A 14,790-nucleotide genomic window follows, 5' to 3' on the forward strand; every position below is an offset into this window, starting at 1 on the left:
TGCTCAAAGTTTCTTTAACGTATACTTGCAGACCAATATTGACGAGTTAGGCTTGTAAAATTAGTGGTAATCTTCTCTTTATTAAGTTCCCTTGGAGAGGTACTATCCTCTGGCGACTGTCAAATCAAAACCATTATGGAGACCCGATCGATTATAGATCTTGTTTTATAGAAGGTTCAAATTCTTGCTTAATCATTCTACTGACGGTTTATTAGTTCTTTTGAAAAAAATTATATTTAAGGATGCAAGGTATAATTTCGATAAAAGATCAGACAGTTTGGAAAATTCCGTGTATCATCTCCTATGACTGTTATGTGCACTCGCTCATACTTTAATCTCTGTAGGACAAATGCGATCAATAAACACATGCCGAGTTCAAATTATAACCACTAACAACTGCATTGGTAAGCTAGACTACAATCATAGCAGACTTTTGTCCTATTTTATCTGTAAGCGTTTTTGTTTGTTTCTCAGCATGAAGTCCATATGATTTATGAGCGGCAAGTGACAAGTTCTTTAATGAACTCGTGTTACTTTGACCACCACATCAACAAACACAATAAATATAATAACAAACTAGTATATGATATAATACACATAAAGAGCTTTTTCAAATTAAACAAATATGTATGAAGGTTTGTGATTGAGTACAATTAAATGTAAAATTACGTAGAATTATAATTCGGTAAAAAACAAAGGTTTAGATTTAAACAAAGATGGCGAGAAATATTTGGATTACAATTTTATTCAAATAAAATGAATGAATTACAAATGAGTATCTTCCATCTATTTCCATTTTAATTTATAATATTTTGTTCCAAAGAATTATAAATATAAATAATTATATGTACGCTTGTCTTAGACTGCAGATTTTAACGCATGTATATTTTACCCAAACTACTATAGAATGTCAAAACTTAATGAAATATATTTAAGTAAATTTCGTAAAGAGTTGTAGACTTATTTAATTCTCAAATAAGGAAAGAATTCGATCGTACAAACATTGGTAGTTACATTTGTATTTACAATAACTGCAATTGCCTTTAAAAGATAATTCATTATTAGCGTTTTTCAACAATACAATTTTATCCTTATATGTCAGTTTCTTGCACAGAACTCTTCAGGAGAAACTTAGATCTGTCAAATTTTTATTCGTTTTTGTTGAATTTTGCCCAAAACTACTCAAATGATATCTGAGATAGCCATCCTAAAATTACAGCGAAGGCAGCTAGCTAGTCAACTACACCCACCACCAACTTGTGTAACTTTTTATAAACGAAAAGTGAGATTGGCCATCACATTAAAATACTTCCTTGGTTGATAGGGCGAACAGGTTCGATGACAGAATACGACCTACAGATTGTGAGTCTAGTGCTCTAACCACCAGCTAGATCAAGGCTATTTCTGTCAGTGATAGATTACTAAATGTGCAATGTGAGAATGCCAGAAAGTAATTTTTACCGTAGTCTCAATTTCAAGTGCAAGGTTGGAAGGTATGATACTGAACGTTGTAGTATGCAGTCGTCATGAAGTACCTATTGAGATTAAAGCATTCAGAAAGGGAGGCCGTTCAGAATGTTAGAATTCGGCCAAATGGACATCAAAATGATGAACCAGAAAGAATAAAATAATTTATACTTGTCCTAAGCACTTTCATTGGAAGTACTTTAACTGTCTTATCTTGTTTATTTGTTTAGTAATTACTTTTAGTTTGTTTTGAGTTTCGGACAAAGCTAGCCGTCCCTAATTTGGCAATGGTGAACTAGAGGGAAGGCAGTTAGTCAACATCATCCAATGCTACCTTTACCAACGAAAAGTGGGATTGAGGAAATCATAATAATGCCCCCGCGGCATAAAGAGCGAACATATTTGATGGTGGAAATTCGAATACACGACTTCCAGATTGGGAGTCTAGCATACTTTCTAATGATTTTCAGGCTTACATACGATTAATCAAACCTCAATTAATAAATAGCTGAATAAAATATATTTTGTTTCTTACAGTATCCTAGGTATCATGGACATGAAAACTATTATCATAGTGGAAATTAAGATCAAAATTGAATGACTCTAAAAAACGTTATCACATCAAAACAAGTGTTAAGAGTTTCACTGCATTAACAGTAAAAACCACGTCAGTCGTTGTCTAATGTGGTACTGTTAATCTTAGGATCCAGTTCAAGCCCCGGAGTTAGAATATCACCCTACTCACTTTGGTAGCTAAAGGTGCGTTATAGAGGCCGTAGTCAAACCCCACTATTTGATTTGAGTAGTCCAATAATTGGCCCGTGGGTGATATTGCATTATTGGCTTCTCTCCTTAGTCTGTTTGTGCAAAATTAAGGGTGGTATGAGGACATAACTCTTGTGTAGCTTTATATAAATATTCAAAACAAATAAACTTTTAGTTAATGCACACATTTGCTTTTGCAAGTTTTGTTCGATTCTCAAAGAGAAAAATGACGTACTTTTATGTGGTGATAAGAAATTGATTATAAGTCGAACCTGAAGAGGTTATAAGATCAGACTTTAAGATAAGTCTCACCAGTTTGACGATATAGAGTTACATATTTTTTATATACGTGGAAGAGCATCAAACATTACTCTTATATTCTGTTAAGAGTATAAAATGGAACCTTTTACTTTTCCTCATTTCCTTCAGAAACCTTAAATTCCCTTGAGCAGTAGTGCTCCTCCTGTAGATCCATTTGAGGTCTTCTTATTGGTCAGAAATTGTGATATTGAGCTTGACGTCAAAGAATACAGCAGTAACGCTGTTGTCGACTGCTATCTAGAGTTTAATGTGTTCGCTATGTGACGAAGGCATCTCTTCTGACAATAGAACAGTACACAGTCCTGAGTTTCCAACACAGAAATTCTGCATTATCAAACTGACAGAATTTGGTAAGCAAGAGGAGTTTCAAGGTAAGATGTTATCAAGAAGGATAACAATTATCACTTTAAGAAATATTTTTCCTGAAGATAAAGAATCTTGTTAAGCATACATTGTGTTATCTCTTGTATTGTAATTCCCAAATTTGCACTAGAACTTCCAAATTACACGCATTTGTAATTTGATATAATATTTTTCTTCTCTACAAATTATCTCAACGAAAGAAACAGATCATATATGTGTAATAAATCAACAAAAATAAAGAATTATTTCGTATTTTCTCAATAGCAACGAACATTGTTATAAAAGCTCATACTTATTAAATAATGGAACTAAACAGAATTAGAAATTGTATAAGTACATAAAATGTGTACGGGAATTGCAGAAAAACAAAACAAAAAAACGTCTCTTTCATTAAATAAAACGTCTCAAGTGAGGAAAAAGCAATTTTTATCAATAAATGACATTTTATTTATGAAATGTACAATTGTTTTTGTTTTTTCCTTCAATTCTTTATTAATGGAACAAAAGTCCCAATTGAGGAAAAAAAACAATGTTTGTTAATAAATGAAGTTTTTATAAAACGTAGAACTGTTTTCGTTTTCGTCCTCAAAACTTTACTAACAGTTTACCGACAGTTTTAAGTATCACTTACATAAAGCTTCATAAATATATTTCCCTGTAATAAAGCTGGATAGAAATAACTTGATAAAATATTTGTGCATAACTTTTAAATTGTAAAACAAAGTCGTTTGGCTTTCATTTTGTACGTGCCTGGTACTTTAGTAAAATAACTGTAACCCTATTCTCTCTCCCTGGTGACTGAGCGAGAAGTCTAAAGACTATAAATGCTAAAGTTTAGGTTTCGGTATCCCAGGTAGGCATAGAACAGATAGTCTCTTGTGTAACTTTGTGCTTAACAACAAACAAATAAAAGTAAATTCAAAATTAATTCCTTATTTATTTGCTATTTGTACTTGTTACACCTAAAGAACCGAACCCCTAATTTTATCCTTATGATACTTCAATATTTATCAATGAGATACCAGAAAATAGTATATTCATACTGAGGGTTTCACGTGTGTGAGTTAACTTACATTAAAGTGAAGGGTGTGTGTGTTTAAATGTCTGTCTTTAACAAAGTTACATCGAGCTATCTACTGCGTTTACCGAGAAGAGTTGAAACACTGATTTTAGCATTGTAAATCAGCAGACTTGCCGCTAGCCCAGCAGGAGAAAACGAAAAACATTTTATGTTGTGAAACTATAATATAATATGAGACATCAAAGCTGTACATTAGATAAAATATTTGTTTGTTGTCGTTTAGCGCAAGACTATATCTTAATGGGCTAGCTAACAGTAGTCAAAGCGAATAGCGAAACGTGATATTTAGCATTATAAGCTCTCAGTCTTAACGCTGAGTCATCGTCGTAGTTTAAGTTATTGTTTAGTTATTTAAAGCGAAACAGTTCTTTGAGAAGGCAAGAAAATAAAAGCAAAATTTTCAACAGTTACCGGCAGCTGCCACAACGCTTGAAATCTTTCCGATTTCTAGAACGTAAGAACAATATATGATTTATTTCCTTAGTTTACTTTTTATAGGCTAATAAATCAAGGATACTTCTTTTGATATTAACTTATGTTAGTAGTATTTCAAAACAGATTATTTTTCAAACTATGAAAACTACAAACAGCAAGGAATGACTAAAAAATATAACTGTTGATATACATTTATATTTTCTCCTCGTAATATTTAGAATTCCTTTCATACGGTCCTCCTGTAGAACAGCGGTAAGTTTACGAACGTAGAACCCTAAAATCTAAGGTTTGATTCCCCATAGTGGATATAACAGATAACTCAGATGGATTTGCTCTAAAGTAGACAATTATTTTAAACAAAAATATTTTATATGAAACTTGTTTTTTGTAATAATTTGAAAAAGAAAGTGTATTACACACAAAGCTAAAAATCTTGTTACATATAAGTTGAATTATTATAGGAAGCATATAGATGGAAGTGCTACAGGTTGCATGTAGGTTGCACTTAGACTGAAGTGTTAGATGTTGCATACAGAATGAAATGTTATAGGTTTTATAGCTTAATTCAAAATATCTAGCTTCTAAGTGGGATAAAACTCGTGTAGAGAACTTATTAATTGCTACATAACTTGTACAGCCACCGTCAAATAATTTCCCTTAATCATAGAATTATAATATAATATTGCGGGTTCTATAAGAGAGGTGCTTTAGTTTTATATAAGCTGCTGTGGTTTTCATTATTACATAGCCACAGAACAAGCTAGTTGCACTCTGTCCACCGCAGGGAAATGAACCCCAGATTTAGCGTTGTAAGTTTGTAAAGCTAACGTTGACTTACCGGGTGACTTTGTGTCTGATAAACTTACCTAGATTATTTTACTTTCTGTCTAGTCGTATCTATTTCTAAAGAAGATATGAGACCAAGTAGTACAGTTTCAATGAGTCAGTAGATAATCCTCCAAAAAAATACATTTCTTAACAGCTACAACATACGTGCCGTTAAAGGACACAACTTATGTGCCTTATATCATATGTACGTTAGTATATTATGCTCTTGCATGCTTTTGCTGTTGCAGTACCAAATTGTATAAATTATTTTAACATCAAAATTATTTGGATTTATTTTATTATCGGAACATTGCCACGATACTCTAACACTAGTTCCTGTGTTTTCATTCCAAGTTGTCTAGACACATATTTTTCTTGCACAATTAGGATTTACTTTTTACATCAATTTTTATCTCCAACAGTTGTAAAAAATCACCGCTATCACTTCTTTTCTACGTTATATTATCGCACCACAAAGATAAATATCGGCTGTTGCTTATACTCGAAAGAAACCTTCGATATAAACCTACGAAATACATACCGCCATCTTAGCTCCTTTGGTTCATACGTGTCTTCGCAACATTGTAAGTTTGTTTGTTTGTTTTGGAATTTCGCACAAAGCTATTCGAGGGCTATCTGTTCTAGCCGTCCCTAACTTAACAGTGTAAGACTAGAGGGAAGGCAGCTAGTCATCACCACCCACCGCCAACTCTTGGGCTACTCTTTTACCAACGAATAGTGGGATTGACCGTCACATTATAACGCCCCCACGGCTGGGAGGGCGATCATGTTTGGCGCGACCGAGATGCGAACCCGCAACCCTCAGATTTCGAGTTGCACGCCTTAACACGCTTGGCCATGCCGGACCCATCATTGTAAGATTTAATTACAAACATTACGTAAATAACTATTAGCAGCAATGGCAAATATTGTATATATATGTAACATAAAACAACTGTGCTCTGCTATTGGGTTCAGTAATCCCTTCATGATTCCACACGGTCTCAATGTACAGATGAAACTCTTCCATTATACCCCAGTTATTTTTTATAACTACAGATTTTTTATTAGGCACAGTTCCTTGGGCCTACGAAAATTTGAGGTCTTATGAAAACTATGGAGCCATGAAAAATTTATTTAAAAGTTAATCCTAGAAGACCAAAAAAATAATACACATTAAAACATGAAATGCATATTTTACTGTAAAAACTTTAATACATATATAAGTTATATGATATATTTTTGTATCCACATATTAGCTTGTGTACTCATATTCACATAAATATACAGCCGATATTTAACTAAACTGTATTGACACACACAAACAGCAAGTGTAGATTATACGCATAAACCTACTTAAATTTCAAACCAGAATTTATAATTTATATATCTACAATTTATCTAACCTTTGGTTCAACTTATACGGTTGGTAGGGCCTACGAACACAAAATGCCTAGGCCATACGATCGTCTTTATCAGGCACTGCAGAGAGGATACGTACCCGAAAAGAAACCATGCTGCGACACCTGCCCAACTATTTGAGCATAAGTGTCGAGTTTTGGTCCCGTTAGCGTGTGAGTAAGATATGAACAAAATTTCAAACGAGGTTGGTATCCAGGTGGGGTTCAGGAACACAAAGTTTTATGCTCATATTCAAATTAAGCGACCCCATAAACCTATTCTTAAATGTCCATAATGTGTGAGCGACCTAACATCATATAAAAAAGGACAAACCTCGGGACTACCTGAAATTCGTCTGCCACATTAATTCGAAAACAGTAGAAGAAATTCGTAGACAAATAAATTGATATGAACGTGAATTAATAGAGGGTATATACGATGTCTCTGCAAGCTAGACATAAGTTTCCAGGTGTGTGGATTCTATCTCCTGGACAGCCTGATCCTATTATATCGTAAATATATGTATATATACATTAAAACATTACTTGTTTCCAATTCATTTTTATTTGTACTTAACCAACCTTATGAAGTACATCATAAGTGCTCAGTAAATATTCGTTAATATTCTGCAATTTTAAATAACGTTAAACGATACTATTACAATCTCGGTTTAGAGAACTAATAATATATAATTTTGTAAGATGTGATTTTTCCTTTGACACCACAAATTACAGGTGAAAATTTCAGAGAAACTAACTGGTAGCCAAGGTAAGGATATTTTTTAACAGAACTGCACCTCATGAGGGTAAACATCAGGTCAAAGATCCATAGGGTTCTGGTTTAGCCATTACTAAGAGAAGAAAACCAGTCCACAACAACCTAAAAATGAACATCACTCTTATAACACACCAACGGATGGAAGAGTGGAAGATATGCAGCATCAGTGAAGATAGCACCTTGTACTTACACGTTAATCAATAACCAAGAAACTAAGAAACTTAAAAAAGTAGTAACGCCTAGAAAATACGAACCGTGACTGGCATATTATAGGGCACGAGCTTCAAAGCAAAATTTGTAGCACTGCAGTTTTATATATACACATTTAGTTTAATCATTTAGTCCACAAATAGATCAAAATATAAATATTCGCTATAGGTAAAGAGGTAATTACACGTTAAAGGAAGTTTGCTGCTCTACAAACAGCTAAACGTAACAAATACCATTTGCTATTATGGAATACAAATATTTTGTTGAAATCGCTGCAAGGGAAAAAAAAGATATAAATGGTAAATGTTTCTATCTAATGTTCTAAATGTTTTTATTCTTAGATTTCATTACGATGTATCAGCAACAGTTTATTTTTTCCACTATTAGTAATATCAATTTAATATGTGGGTTTTTTCACAGAATCGAAAACAAGTCCGTTTTAAAAAATCACTGATCTGTGGCGTTTATTTTCATCATCTTCATTGTTTCAAGTTGATCGAGAGTGATTTTTTTAAAGTTCTAAATTTTTATTTCATGGAACAAAACCGTGTGGGAGTTCATCAAGCGTGTTTCCATAAAAATGTGTGTGTGTTTTCTTATAGCAAAGCACCTTGGGATATCTGCTGAGTCCACCGAGTGGAATCGAACCCCTGATTTTAGCGGTGTGAATCCGTAGGCTTACCGCTGTACCAGAGGAAGACCCGTAGAAATCATTCTCTGTTTCCACTGAAAGATGTTCCAACCTATTCCTTTCACATAATTTGATGTTCACAATTGGTATATACCTTACAACTAAAGCTTTACAGATAACCGTATCATTTTAAGAATATTTTTATAGTATAAGTTAAGAGCGACTTCGAAACTTTCGGTAACTGATTAATCGTTTGTACATCAACAGTGTTTACGTTTTTTACTTCTGATTGTTATCAGTGATGTGTGGTTCTATTTTATTAGTATTTATGACATGATGTATCGAAATGGGCATATACATGAAATTATAAAATTAAAAATTGCTAGCTATACTTAATGCTTATAAAATCGTATAGGTTCAATCCATAAACATTAGATTCAAAATGTTTTTGTTGTACTTTTTTATACAAATCACATTTGTAGGTCTCATAAATTACGAAAGCAGGGGCAGATGCAGTAAAACTATAGACCTGAAGTGTAATAAAATAATAGATGCAAACAGTGCTTTTTTTTTGTTGCTGTTGCTCGGCCTGGTGAAAAACTTTAAACATGTAAGTTACGCGTATAGTAGTCCAACTAAAACACTTTCAAAACAATGGTATGTTTTAAAAGTTCATAAAGCATGCTAAAAACATAGCGGCATAAACGATTTATCTTCATTAAAATGTTGCAAACACATCAATATAAGCATAATGTTCTCAGTCTTTGACTACTAGTACAACATTGTTCGTGTCGCTATTGTAAATCAGAGGGTTCAGGACTCAATTTGGAAGAGCGACTGATAAATCTCACTGTTTAAACAGCTCAAAAGTTGGCTTTGGGTGCTATATACTAACTGCTTTTCCTCAAATCTGTCAGTTTAAAACTAGGGCAAATACAACAACTAGCTCTCATACAACTTTCCGAGAATTATCTAAAGATTCCAAACCAAACAGACTCGGCATGGCCAAGTGGTAAAGGCACTAGACTCGTAATCTGAGGGTTGCGAGTTCGAATCCCCATCACACCAAACATGCTCGCCCTTTCAGTCATGGAGCATTATAATGTTACGGTCAATCCCATTATTCGTTGGTAAAAGAGTAGCCCAAGAGTTGGCGGTGGGTGGTGATGACTAACTAAATTAGGGACGGCTGGCGCAGATAGCCCTCATGTAGCTTTCCGAAAAATTAAAAACCAACCAACCAAACAAACCAAACACCTCGTTCATCAAAATAAAAATATTCTAAGAAGAACTTCTTTATTATTCCTCCCTTCCTGTAGGTCTCACGAGTCTAGCATATTTTTCAAAGGGATCCCTCAAAGTATAGTAAACATTTATTGTGGCTTTAAGTAGCAGTTTGGTTTGGCATGGCGCTTAACTCACAATAAGCGGGTCGAGCCTCGTCTTTGAGCAGGCACGTCTTTAGAACTGTAGGTTATTATAATATGACAATTAATTCCACTTTTAATTGATAAGAACGTACCTCAAAAGTTGACAATGGGAGGTATTGGCTGGTTGCCTTCCATCTAATATATTACTTGCAAATTAGGTACGCCTAGCGGAGTTAGCGATAGAGTAGCTTTCCTCAACAAACAAAAATGAACAATTTTACATATCATAATATTTTGTATCATTTTGTTCATAGTTTTTCTTCTGGATATTTTTATTTTTGTTTGACATTTACTGAAATACGTGCGACATTACTAAAGTGAGGTGATGGTTGAAAAAGACTTGTACTTTCGATTTGCTCCAGAGCTCCAGCCACCAATAGGCCTACTGTTACTAGTATGTTTCGATGTTGAGAAAGCCTATCGCTATGTAAAAAATCCTTAATAATAAATGTCATTTTAATGGTCAGAAAATTGATAACTTAAACACACGATGTTTTAGTGAATACAAGATCAGTTCACATACCTGAGGAAGTGTGTATGACTACTATCGTCCACGTAACTGATATATAATATGTACATTAAAGTAGGTGATATGTACGAATATTTATGTCTTACTACACTTGAAACAGGTTCTTTGTTAAACACTTTAAAATCTATAATCACATGGTCAATATGTTATAGGCCCCGCACGGCCAAGTGATCAAGGCACTTGATTCATATTTTGAGGGTCGAGGATTTGAATCCCCGTCACACCAAACATGCTCGCCTTTTCAACCGTGGGGCGCTATAATGTGACGGTCAATTCTACTATTCGTTAGTAAAAGGGTAGCCCAAGGGTTGACGACGGTTAGTAATGACTAGCTGCCTTCCCTTTAGTCATACACTGCAAAATTAGGGACGGCCAGCACAGATAGCTATCATGTAGCTTTGAGCAAAATTCAAAAACAAAACAAAAAGTAAAGAAAAATTAGTAGAATGCACTAATATTGAATTTAGCAGTCTTTCACAGGAAGAAAGTCTAAACTTGACGTAGCATAATCTCAAAGAAAAATTACTCGTCCAGTATGATAGTCTTCAACTGATCCGTTGATATCAGTAGAGATTTATGGTGATAGATGCAACATTCAAATCCATCAACCAGGTGCTCAGTCAGCTTGAGATGCCGTGAATATTCTAGTCACGGGAGATGATTGGTCTACTAAACAATTCAGACTGTGGGTGTGGTGGCTTATGATAGCATTATCTTAGTGAGCTGTTTTGTATAAGGCACTGTGAGTGTCGATTCGATTGACAACAATTGGCAAGGTCTGTTCTGGCATTGTAGGCGATGGCAGCCCACATCATGACGCTGCCACCACCAAATCTGTCAACATCCTGCACACTGTTTGCTGCAAAACGTTCACCTCGGCGACGGTAAACACGGGTCCTTCTATCCTGCCTACGAAGCATAAAACGTGATTCATCGCTGAACCAAACATGCCTCCATCGTCGATGAGGCCATACCCGATGTGCCCGAGTCCACTGCAGCCGTGCTTGACGATGTTGCTGGGTGAGAATGACGCCTCTGACTGGACGTCGAGGTCGGATTCCTGCATCTCGTAGACGGTTGCGTACGGTCTGATCGGAAATCCTACGCAGCCCTGGTATGGTTGAGGCAGTAGACGTCGCAGTGGTGGTCCTATCTCGAAGGTGACGTAACCGGATATTGCGATCTTGTGCGGGCGTGGTCACACGAGGTCTGCCAGATCGTGGACGGTCACGAGTTGATCCATGTTGTTGGTGACGATTCCATAGCCTTGTGATGGTGCTTGGGTGGACATTCACAGCTCTGGCAACATCTGATCGAGATTCGCCTGCTTCCAAGCAACCAATGGCGTTGTTGCGTTGTGCTTCAGTCAGTCTTGGCGTAACTGTATTGTTGCGTGTCTGTGGCTTAACACTAAGTTATGGAAACCGAGAACCCGTCACTTTTATAGGGATTTTGCACATATTGTTGCACTTGCAGAACATGCAGATCTCTCAAACAAATGTATTGGACACGCATGCGTTTTGGCGAAAAATCCGATGTTTTCCTCCGTTTTCAAAGTGCACAACTTTTATTTTCATTTTGGTCTGACAATCAGTGCCTTAACACGTTTAACATCACATACTCTGAGCTTGTAACGTTATTACATATATTTTTCTTTAAAATAACAAAAATATCCCTTTTGCGTTTCTTGTTTTGAAGAGTACATATGGCTTAGCAATCACTTGATACAGCACATAATATTCTATTATGCATAATGAAGAATTTATCTTAAATTTTCATGAACTATATTTATATGTTTCTTTCTTTCAGAGATATTTATCTCAAATCTTTAATTCGATATTTTCACAATAGTTTGCAATATTTCATAATATATTTTCGTTAAATTCAATAGAGTAAACCTTACTTTTCATATATACCAAATGAAAAATTCGTTTATTTAGACTTGTTTTCAGAATCGTATACATTTCTTAAAATAAATGTCGTTTTATTTACTTTTATTATTAATTTTTCTTGAGAAAACTACATTAACAAAAAGCTATACAAACATTCAAGATTACTCTGACAAGAGAATACAAGCTGTAATTTAGTTTAATTTTTCAAACTCATGTTAAACGTAGAGTATCCGATGTTTATGGTAACGTTGTTACTGTACCGTTACTAGCATTATTTCACCACAATGTGGAATTTCTAACTCTTATTGATTCTTAATTACAACAAGCAAAGATTGGATTGTCAATAAAAGTACAGTCTATTGGTCAAATAACTTTTTAAGTATTCCTTTGTCTTTATTCATTTCCATCGTCAATACTTAACCTAAAGTTCCTGTGATATACAATAGTAACTTCAGAAAACACAAAAATGCCCATTTACTTTTAAAAGTGTATTTAAAAATAAAAACAAACAGCTTATTTGTCGCTAAAATTGAGTGACTAAATTGAAGTCGACGTAACTTAGATGACGCCACTAATAACACTAGCTTGTATATATAAATTTCACCTGTAAGTCGTTAGAACTACTACAGCTTCTCACTTTATAAATTAGTGAGATAGAGAAGCAAGATTACTGTGAAGCCAGACTTCTTCTTATTTAATTCGATCGTAGAAATAGATAATTTTTAACTATTGTGATGTTAGTAATTCTTCAAACCACTACACTGATAAGTTCTTTTTGTATGTAGTGTATAGTACTTACGTGAGGTAAATACACTTTGTATTGTCTGTTTTCCTTCTTTGCTAAGGCTTTCCTATATAATATATAGGTACATAGTTTTGTTTGTTGAATTTTGAGTAAAGCTACTCAAGATATGTATATCTACGCTAGACTTCCCTGATTTAGAAGGAATAAGCTAGAAGAGAGGCTTGCATTTGACACCCACTATCAACTGTAGGACTGCTTCTCACTGACAAAAAGAGCGAATATGTTGGTGACAGGATTCTAACTCGCGACCCACAGGTTGGAAGGCGAGAGCTTTACTCATTAGGCTGTGCCAGGTTTTATAGGTAGATAAACGACTTGAATACAAATTTCACACAATCAGCTTGTAAATGCCTTTCAGATGAGATATTCACAATGTTTCCTTAATATAATACAAATAATCATTGTTTAAAACTGGTACAGTAAAGTAATTGAATCAAATAAAAGAAGGGCTACAATGAATAGGGTCTATTATTAGAATCTATTGTCTAAAGATGTATTCAAAAATTCTTACTTCAAAGATATTATCCATAGTATTATCACTGTGTTCCTTACTGTGGCAAAATACGAGGATAACCAATTCACTGGTATCTTCTTCTATTGTAATGTTTATTATTTTGTTAAACTTCAAGAATAATCAACTTACTGGTACTTTTTGAAAACGACGTAATAAAAAGGTTATAAACATGGAGGTATTTAAAAAACGGCTCTAAAAGCTCAAAGTGCGTTTCACTTCACTGTCAACAATTAATTACACTGCGTATAAAATACAAATATTTTAACTTTACAAAGTCTATAGTGAACGGCTACCGTCATGAAGGTTACTAAAATTCGACACTATAAATAGTTTGTTTGTTGTTTTTTTTGGCTTCGTTTTCATCATATCAGCTTTTATTTAAACATGGTACGATATCCATTTTGATATCATAAAATATTTTTAAATACATACATTCCTCGGTATGAATAAAAATACTTTTGATAATAAAATATAAAATGTTAGCCTTATTTTAATTATATTATATTTTAGGTATTATTATCTTAATATCAACAAGTTCAGCTTCTCAATTTCAAGCCCCGACATTAAAAAAAGGAAAACATATTTTGTTACATAACTTTACCGGTACCATTTAGAATGTAGCGTTCTAAGAATCATTTGTTTGTTAACGATATGCTAAGTTTATCAGTTTCCATATTAAACATATTGAAAACTCTGAAACCTATTCATAAAATGTCGCTTCTCAAGAAATCGTCTGAATATTAATCTAGATTTCCTGTTTGTTTTAAGTTTCGCACAAAGCTACACTCGGGCTATCCGCGCTAGCCGTCCCTAATTTAGCAGCGTAAGACTAGAGGGAAGGCAGCTACTCATCGCAACTCACCGCCAACTCTTGGGCTACTTACTCTTTTACCATCGAACAGTGGGATTGAGCACACAAAATAATGTCCCCACAGCTGAAAGGGTGATCAGGTTTAGTGTGACGGTGATTCGAACCCACGAACCTTAGATTATAAGTTGAGTGCCTTAACCACCTGGCAATGCTGGGCCAGAATTCCTGTCCATTAAAAACTGTTTTATTCACATGTAATTAATTCTTTGTGTTTTTGTTTCAATGAAATTTCAGGCATCGTAGACGCTGTATATTTGAAAACTTTAGCAATAGATATACTTAATACTACGAATATTTGTAGGTCCATGGTTGTTTTAATTACAACTCTAATTCTTACATTATTTTCTCTATACACATTTAAATGTATACCTCCTAACAATTTATCGTTTTGCTAGAAATTCCAAAACATTGAAAACTAAAATTACATCATAGTAAACTAATAGCAACTAAAAGGACTCAACTTCGCAATA

The 14,790-nt window shown here is 34.3% G+C and overlaps 1 pseudogene across 2 annotated transcripts in view; it reads left to right on the forward strand.

The window, feature by feature from the left end:
- Positions 1–2,804: 2,804 nt before the first annotated feature.
- The window catches only part of LOC143235495 (5-hydroxytryptamine receptor pseudogene), a 67,834-nt pseudogene continuing 55,848 nt past the window's right edge, over positions 2,805–14,790 (forward strand). Inside the window, exons 1-2 of one of the 2 annotated variants that reach the window (XR_013019226.1) lie at positions 2,805–2,924; positions 8,251–8,610. The product of XR_013019226.1 is annotated as a 5-hydroxytryptamine receptor pseudogene, transcript variant X2 (transcript). Of the gene's footprint in view, positions 2,925–8,250; positions 8,611–14,790 lie in introns of those variants that run through there. The other variant, XR_013019224.1, reaches the window with a different exon arrangement.

Source organism: Tachypleus tridentatus, chromosome 12, assembly GCF_004210375.1.
Source record: "Tachypleus tridentatus isolate NWPU-2018 chromosome 12, ASM421037v1, whole genome shotgun sequence".
Lineage (NCBI taxonomy): Eukaryota > Metazoa > Arthropoda > Merostomata > Xiphosura > Limulidae > Tachypleus > Tachypleus tridentatus.